Here is a 7552-nt window from a genome sequence, read left to right on the forward strand (position 1 = left end):
AAAGAGGGCGGCTGCGGCCTGTGACTGGTTGCTGAACAACACCTGTGGGTATAAGGGCCGCCCCCGGCTCTTGCACTGCTCCTGTTGGAGTATGAAGTTCCCTTAAGAGAAGGCAAAAAGTGAAGAAAAAGGTCTAGCGTGAAGTAGTGCAAAGGGCTGCCAGCAGCCAGGCTGCAAAGTAGAAGAGGAGTAAGTGAGAAACCTGTCTCTGCCTACGGCCACACCACCCTGAACACGCCCGATCTCGTCTGATCTCGGAAGCTAAGCAGGGTCGGGCCTGGTTAGTACTTGGATGGGAGACCGCCTGGGAATACCAGGTGCTGTAGGCTTTTGCTTTTCCTCACTTCCACCAGCAGGGCTCACTCTCCTCTATGCCATTTTTACATTCACTTTTTACACTGCACACTTGCTTCTTTTACATTCGCTTTCTCTCTTGCACTCTTTAGGCCTTGCAAAATCCTAGTATTCTCAGTCTTACCGCTATCACTCTTAGCAGCCGCAGCGGGCGTGGTGGCCACCAGCGTTGTGGCTTTTTTCATTTAATAATAGCAGGCTTCATTTCCATAGTATCTGGGCCTCCCGCCGGGCTGGAAGCCATAGCTAGTAACCTGCAGACCAATTTACAGGGCAACACAGGCTGAACATCTTTGCAGACAACGCGCCCTAAGAAAAGAGAAGCTGACTGAAAAGCAGCTTCGCTTCCAGGCACGGGCAACCATCTCAACTTCTTCCTTAGCCGACTACTGGACAATGGGCTCTGGTCCAGCTTGCTCTTTCTTTCACCCCTGGGATGGTTTCTTAGCCCTGCGCAGACCTTGCGCCCAGCCCTTTTGAAAGAGGGCGGCTGCGGCCTGTGACTGGTTGCTGAACAACACCTGTGGGTATAAGGGCCGCCCCCAGCTCTTGCACTGCTCCTGTTGGAGTATGAAGTTCCCTTAAGAGAAGGCAAAAAGTGAAGAAAAAGGTCTAGCGTGAAGTAGTGCAAAGGGCTGCCAGCAGCCAGGCTGCAAAGTAGAAGAGGAGTAAGTGAGAAGCCTGTCTCTGCCTACAGCCACACCACCCTGAACACGCCCTTTCTCGTCTGATCTCGGAAGCTAAGCAGGGTCGGGCCTGGTTAGTACTTGGATGGGAGACCGCCTGGGAATACCAGGTGCTGTAGGCTTTTGCTTTTCCTCACTTCCACCAGCAGGGGTCACTCTCCTCTATGCCATTTTTACATTCACTTTTTACACTGCACACTTGCTTCTTTTACATTCGCTTTCTCTCTTGCACTCTTTAGGCCTTGCAAAATCCTAGTATTCTCAGTCTTACCGCTATCACTCTTAGCAGCCGCAGCGGGCGTGGTGGCCACCAGCGTTGTGGCTTTTTACTTTTAATAATAGCAGGCTTCATTTCCATAGTATCTGGGCCTCCCGCCGGGCTGGAAGCCATAGCTAGTAACCTGCAGACCAATTTACAGGGCAACACAGGCTGAACATCTTTGCAGACAACGCGCCCTAAGAAAAGAGAAGCTGACTGAAAAGCAGCTTCGCTTCCAGGCACGGGCAACCATCTCAACTTCTTCCTTAGCCGACTACTGGACAATGGGCTCTGGTCCAGCTTGCTCTTTCTTTCACCCCCGGGATGGTTTCTTAGCCCTGCGCAGACCTTGCGCCCAGCCCTTTTGAAAGAGGGCGGCTGCGGCCTGTGACTGGTTGCTGAACAACACCTGTGGGTATAAGGGCCGCACCCCAGCTCTTGCACTGCTCCTGTTGGAGTATGAAGTTCCCTTAAGAGAAGGCAAAAAGTGAAGAAGAAGGTCTAGCGTGAAGTAGTGCAAAGAGCTGCCAGCAGCCAGGCTGCAAAGTAGAAGAGGAGTAAGTGAGAAGCCTGTCTCTGCCTACGGCCACACCACCCTGAACACGCCCGATCTCGTCTGATCTCGGAAGCTAAGCAGGGTCGGGCCTGGTTAGTACTTGGATGGGAGACCGCCTGGGAATACCAGGTGCTGTAGGCTTTTGCTTTTCCTCACTTCCACCAGCAGGGGTCACTCTCCTCTATGCCATTTTTACATTCACTTTTTACACTGCACACTTGCTTCTTTTACATTCGCTTTCTCTCTTGCACTCTTTAGGCCTTGCAAAATCCTAGTATTCTCAGTCTTACCGCTATCACTCTTAGCAGCCGCAGCGGGCGTGGTGGCCACCAGCGTTGTGGCTTTTTACTTTTAATAATAGCAGGCTTCATTTCCATAGTATCTGGGCCTCCCGCCGGGCTGGAAGCCATAGCTAGTAACCTGCAGACCAATTTACAGGGCAACACAGGCTGAACATCTTTGCAGACAACGTGCCCTAAGAAAAGAGAAGCTGACTGAAAAGCAGCTTCGCTTCCAGGCACGGGCAACCATCTCAACTTCTTCCTTAGCCGACTCCTGGACAATGGGCTCTGGTCCAGCTTGCTCTTTCTTTCACCCCCGGGATGGTTTCTTAGCCCTGCGCAGACCTTGCGCCCAGCCCTTTTGAAAGAGGGCGGCTGCGGCCTGTGACTGGTTGCTGAACAACACCTGTGGGTATAAGGGCCGCCCCCAGCTCTTGCACTGCTCCTGTTGGAGTATGAAGTTCCCTTAAGAGAAGGCAAAAAGTGAAGAAAAAGGTCTAGCGTGAAGTAGTGCAAAGGGCTGCCAGCAGCCAGGCTGCAAAGTAGAAGAGGAGTAAGTGAGAAGCCTGTCTCTGCCTACGGCCACACCACCCTGAACACGCCCGATCTCGTCTGATCTCGGAAGCTAAGCAGGGTCGGGCCTGGTTAGTACTTGGATGGGAGACCGCCTGGGAATACCAGGTGCTGTAGGCTTTTGCTTTTCCTCACTTCCACCAGCAGGGGTCACTCTCCTCTATGCCATTTTTACATTCACTTTTTACACTGCACACTTGCTTCTTTTACATTCGCTTTCTCTCTTGCACTCTTTAGGCCTTGCAAAATCCTAGTATTCTCAGTCTTACCGCTATCACTCTTAGCAGCCGCAGCGGGCGTGGTGGCCACCAGCGTTGTGGCTTTTTACTTTTAATAATAGCAGGCTTCATTTCCATAGTATCTGGGCCTCCCGCCGGGCTGGAAGCCATAGCTAGTAACCTGCAGACCAATTTACAGGGCAACACAGGCTGAACATCTTTGCAGACAACGTGCCCTAAGAAAAGAGAAGCTGACTGAAAAGCAGCTTCGCTTCCAGGCACGGGCAACCATCTCAACTTCTTCCTTAGCCGACTCCTGGACAATGGGCTCTGGTCCAGCTTGCTCTTTCTTTCACCCCCGGGATGGTTTCTTAGCCCTGCGCAGACCTTGCGCCCAGCCCTTTTGAAAGAGGGCGGCTGCGGCCTGTGACTGGTTGCTGAACAACACCTGTGGGTATAAGGGCCGCCCCCAGCTCTTGCACTGCTCCTGTTGGAGTATGAAGTTCCCTTAAGAGAAGGCAAAAAGTGAAGAAAAAGGTCTAGCGTGAAGTAGTGCAAAGAGCTGCCAGCAGCCAGGCTGCAAAGTAGAAGAGGAGTAAGTGAGAAGCCTGTCTCTGCCTACGGCCACACCACCCTGAACACGCCCGATCTCGTCTGATCTCGGAAGCTAAGCAGGGTCGGGCCTGGTTAGTACTTGGATGGGAGACCGCCTGGGAATACCAGGTGCTGTAGGCTTTTGCTTTTCCTCACTTCCACCAGCAGGGGTCACTCTCCTCTATGCCATTTTTACATTCACTTTTTACACTGCACACTTGCTTCTTTTACATTCGCTTTCTCTCTTGCACTCTTTAGGCCTTGCAAAATCCTAGTATTCTCAGTCTTACCGCTATCACTCTTAGCAGCCGCAGCGGGCGTGGTGGCCACCAGCGTTGTGGCTTTTTACTTTTAATAATAGCAGGCTTCATTTCCATAGTATCTGGGCCTCCCGCCGGGCTGGAAGCCATAGCTAGTAACCTGCAGACCAATTTACAGGGCAACACAGGCTGAACATCTTTGCAGACAACGCGCCCTAAGAAAAGAGAAGCTGACTGAAAAGCAGCTTCGCTTCCAGGCACGGGCAACCATCTCAACTTCTTCCTTAGCCGACTCCTGGACAATGGGCTCTGGTCCAGCTTGCTCTTTCTTTCACCCCCAGGATGGTTTCTTAGCCCTGCGCAGACCTTGCGCCCAGCCCTTTTGAAAGAGGGCGGCTGCGGCCTGTGACTGGTTGCTGAACAACACCTGTGGGTATAAGGGCCGCCCCCAGCTCTTGCACTGCTCCTGTTGGAGTATGAAGTTCCCTTAAGAGAAGGCAAAAAGTGAAGAAAAAGGTCTAGCGTGAAGTAGTGCAAAGGGCTGCCAGCAGCCAGGCTGCAAAGTAGAAGAGGAGTAAGTGAGAAGCCTGTCTCTGCCTACGGCCACACCACCCTGAACACGTCTGATCTCGGAAGCTAAGCAGGGTCGGGCCTGGTTAGTACTTGGATGGGAGACCGCCTGGGAATACCAGGTGCTGTAGGCTTTTGCTTTTCCTCACTTCCACCAGCAGGGGTCACTCTCCTCTATGCCATTTTTACATTCACTTTTTACACTGCACACTTGCTTCTTTTACATTCGCTTTCTCTCTTGCACTCTTTAGGCCTTGCAAAATCCTAGTATTCTCAGTCTTACCGCTATCACTCTTAGCAGCCGCAGCGGGCGTGGTGGCCACCAGCGTTGTGGCTTTTTTCTTTTAATAATAGCAGGCTTCATTTCCATAGTATCTGGGCCTCCCGCCGGGCTGGAAGCCATAGCTAGTAACCTGCAGACCAATTTACAGGGCAACACAGGCTGAACATCTTTGCAGACAACGCGCCCTAAGAAAAGAGAAGCTGACTGAAAAGCAGCTTCGCTTCCAGGCACGGGCAACCATCTCAACTTCTTCCTTAGCCGACTACTGGACAATGGGCTCTGGTCCAGCTTGCTCTTTCTTTCACCCCCGGGATGGTTTCTTAGCCCTGCGCAGACCTTGCGCCCAGCCCTTTTGAAAGAGGGCGGCTGCGGCCTGTGACTGGTTGCTGAACAACACCTGTGGGTATAAGGGCCGCCCCCAGCTCTTGCACTGCTCCTGTTGGAGTATGAAGTTCCCTTAAGAGAAGGCAAAAAGTGAAGAAAAAGGTCTAGCGTGAAGTAGTGCAAAGGGCTGCCAGCAGCCAGGCTGCAAAGTAGAAGAGGAGTAAGTGAGAAGCCTGTCTCTGCCTACGGCCACACCACCCTGAACACGCCTGATCTCGGAAGCTAAGCAGGGTCGGGCCTGGTTAGTACTTGGATGGGAGACCGCCTGGGAATACCAGGTGCTGTAGGCTTTTGCTTTTCCTCACTTCCACCAGCAGGGGTCACTCTCCTCTATGCCATTTTTACATTCACTTTTTACACTGCACACTTGCTTCTTTTACATTCGCTTTCTCTCTTGCACTCTTTAGGCCTTGCAAAATCCTAGTATTCTCAGTCTTACCGCTATCACTCTTAGCAGCCGCAGCGGGCGTGGTGGCCACCAGCGTTGTGGCTTTTTACTTTTAATAATAGCAGGCTTCATTTCCATAGTATCTGGGCCTCCCGCCGGGCTGGAAGCCATAGCTAGTAACCTGCAGACCAATTTACAGGGCAACACAGGCTGAACATCTTTGCAGACAACGCGCCCTAAGAAAAGAGAAGCTGACTGAAAAGCAGCTTCGCTTCCAGGCACGGGCAACCATCTCAACTTCTTCCTTAGCCGACTCCTGGACAATGGGCTCTGGTCCAGCTTGCTCTTTCTTTCACCCCCAGGATGGTTTCTTAGCCCTGCGCAGACCTTGCGCCCAGCCCTTTTGAAAGAGGGCGGCTGCGGCCTGTGACTGGTTGCTGAACAACACCTGTGGGTATAAGGGCCGCCCCCAGCTCTTGCACTGCTCCTGTTGGAGTATGAAGTTCCCTTAAGAGAAGGCAAAAAGTGAAGAAAAAGGTCTAGCGTGAAGTAGTGCAAAGGGCTGCCAGCAGCCAGGCTGCAAAGTAGAAGAGGAGTAAGTGAGAAGCCTGTCTCTGCCTACGGCCACACCACCCTGAACACGCCCGATCTCGTCTGATCTCGGAAGCTAAGCAGGGTCGGGCCTGGTTAGTACTTGGATGGGAGACCGCCTGGGAATACCAGGTGCTGTAGGCTTTTGCTTTTCCTCACTTCCACCAGCAGGGGTCACTCTCCTCTATGCCATTTTTACATTCACTTTTTACACTGCACACTTGCTTCTTTTACATTCGCTTTCTCTCTTGCACTCTTTAGGCCTTGCAAAATCCTAGTATTCTCAGTCTTACCGCTATCACTCTTAGCAGCCGCAGCGGGCGTGGTGGCCACCAGCGTTGTGGCTTTTTACTTTTAATAATAGCAGGCTTCATTTCCATAGTATCTGGGCCTCCCGCCGGGCTGGAAGCCATAGCTAGTAACCTGCAGACCAATTTACAGGGCAACACAGGCTGAACATCTTTGCAGACAACGTGCCCTAAGAAAAGAGAAGCTGACTGAAAAGCAGCTTCGCTTCCAGGCACGGGCAACCATCTCAACTTCTTCCTTAGCCGACTCCTGGACAATGGGCTCTGGTCCAGCTTGCTCTTTCTTTCACCCCCGGGATGGTTTCTTAGCCCTGCGCAGACCTTGCGCCTAGCCCTTTTGAAAGAGGGCGGCTGCGGCCTGTGACTGGTTGCTGAACAACACCTGTGGGTATAAGGGCCGCCCCCAGCTCTTGCACTGCTCCTGTTGGAGTATGAAGTTCCCTTAAGAGAAGGCAAAAAGTGAACAAAAAGGTCTAGCGTGAAGTAGTGCAAAGAGCTGCCAGCAGCCAGGCTGCAAAGTAGAAGAGGAGTAAGTGAGAAGTTTGTCTCCGCCTACGGCCACACCACCCTGAACACGCCCGATCTCGTCTGATCTCGGAAGCTAAGCAGGGTCGGGCCTGGTTAGTACTTGGATGGGAGACCGCCTGGGAATACCAGGTGCTGTAGGCTTTTGCTTTTCCTCACTTCCACCAGCAGGGGTCACTCTCCTCTATGCCATTTTTACATTCACTTTTTACACTGCACACTTGCTTCTTTTACATTCGCTTTCTCTCTTGCACTCTTTAGGCCTTGCAAAATCCTAGTATTCTCAGTCTTACCGCTATCACTCTTAGCAGCCGCAGCGGGCGTGGTGGCCACCAGCGTTGTGGCTTTTTACTTTTAATAATAGCAGGCTTCATTTCCATAGTATCTGGGCCTCCCGCCGGGCTGGAAGCCATAGCTAGTAACCTGCAGACCAATTTACAGGGCAACACAGGCTGAACATCTTTGCAGACAACGTGCCCTAAGAAAAGAGAAGCTGACTGAAAAGCAGCTTCGCTTCCAGGCACGGGCAACCATCTCAACTTCTTCCTTAGCCGACTCCTGGACAATGGGCTCTGGTCCAGCTTGCTCTTTCTTTCACCCCCGGGATGGTTTCTTAGCCCTGCGCAGACCTTGCGCCCAGCCCTTTTGAAAGAGGGCGGCTGCGGCCTGTGACTGGTTGCTGAACAACACCTGTGGGTATAAGGGCCGCCCCCAGCTCTTGC

The 7552-nt window shown here is 52.3% G+C and overlaps 7 non-coding genes and 2 pseudogenes across 7 annotated transcripts; all 9 read left to right on the forward strand.

The window, feature by feature from the left end:
* Positions 1–210: 210 nt before the first annotated feature.
* Positions 211–329, forward strand: LOC142191089 (5S ribosomal RNA). Its single transcript, XR_012714702.1, has one exon. It is a non-coding gene; the product is annotated as a 5S ribosomal RNA (ribosomal RNA).
* A 714-nt stretch (positions 330–1043) lies between these two features.
* LOC142190253 (5S ribosomal RNA) lies at positions 1044–1162 on the forward strand. The gene has a single exon (XR_012714177.1). It is a non-coding gene; the product is annotated as a 5S ribosomal RNA (ribosomal RNA).
* A 715-nt stretch (positions 1163–1877) lies between these two features.
* LOC142191090 (5S ribosomal RNA) lies at positions 1878–1996 on the forward strand. Its single transcript, XR_012714703.1, has one exon. It is a non-coding gene; the product is annotated as a 5S ribosomal RNA (ribosomal RNA).
* Positions 1997–2710: 714 nt separating this feature from the next.
* Positions 2711–2829, forward strand: LOC142191092 (5S ribosomal RNA). The gene has a single exon (XR_012714705.1). It is a non-coding gene; the product is annotated as a 5S ribosomal RNA (ribosomal RNA).
* A 714-nt stretch (positions 2830–3543) lies between these two features.
* On the forward strand, positions 3544–3662 carry LOC142191093 (5S ribosomal RNA). Its single transcript, XR_012714706.1, has one exon. It is a non-coding gene; the product is annotated as a 5S ribosomal RNA (ribosomal RNA).
* Positions 3663–4376: 714 nt separating this feature from the next.
* On the forward strand, positions 4377–4485 carry LOC142190468 (5S ribosomal RNA; annotated as a pseudogene).
* Positions 4486–5199: 714 nt separating this feature from the next.
* LOC142190373 (5S ribosomal RNA) lies at positions 5200–5308 on the forward strand (annotated as a pseudogene).
* Positions 5309–6022: 714 nt separating this feature from the next.
* LOC142191094 (5S ribosomal RNA) lies at positions 6023–6141 on the forward strand. Its single transcript, XR_012714707.1, has one exon. It is a non-coding gene; the product is annotated as a 5S ribosomal RNA (ribosomal RNA).
* Positions 6142–6855: 714 nt separating this feature from the next.
* On the forward strand, positions 6856–6974 carry LOC142191095 (5S ribosomal RNA). The gene has a single exon (XR_012714708.1). It is a non-coding gene; the product is annotated as a 5S ribosomal RNA (ribosomal RNA).
* The last annotated feature ends 578 nt before the right edge of the window (positions 6975–7552 follow it).

The sequence above is a fragment of the Leptodactylus fuscus genome, chromosome 1, assembly GCF_031893055.1.
Source record: "Leptodactylus fuscus isolate aLepFus1 chromosome 1, aLepFus1.hap2, whole genome shotgun sequence".
In the NCBI taxonomy this organism is placed as follows: Eukaryota; Metazoa; Chordata; class Amphibia; order Anura; family Leptodactylidae; genus Leptodactylus; species Leptodactylus fuscus.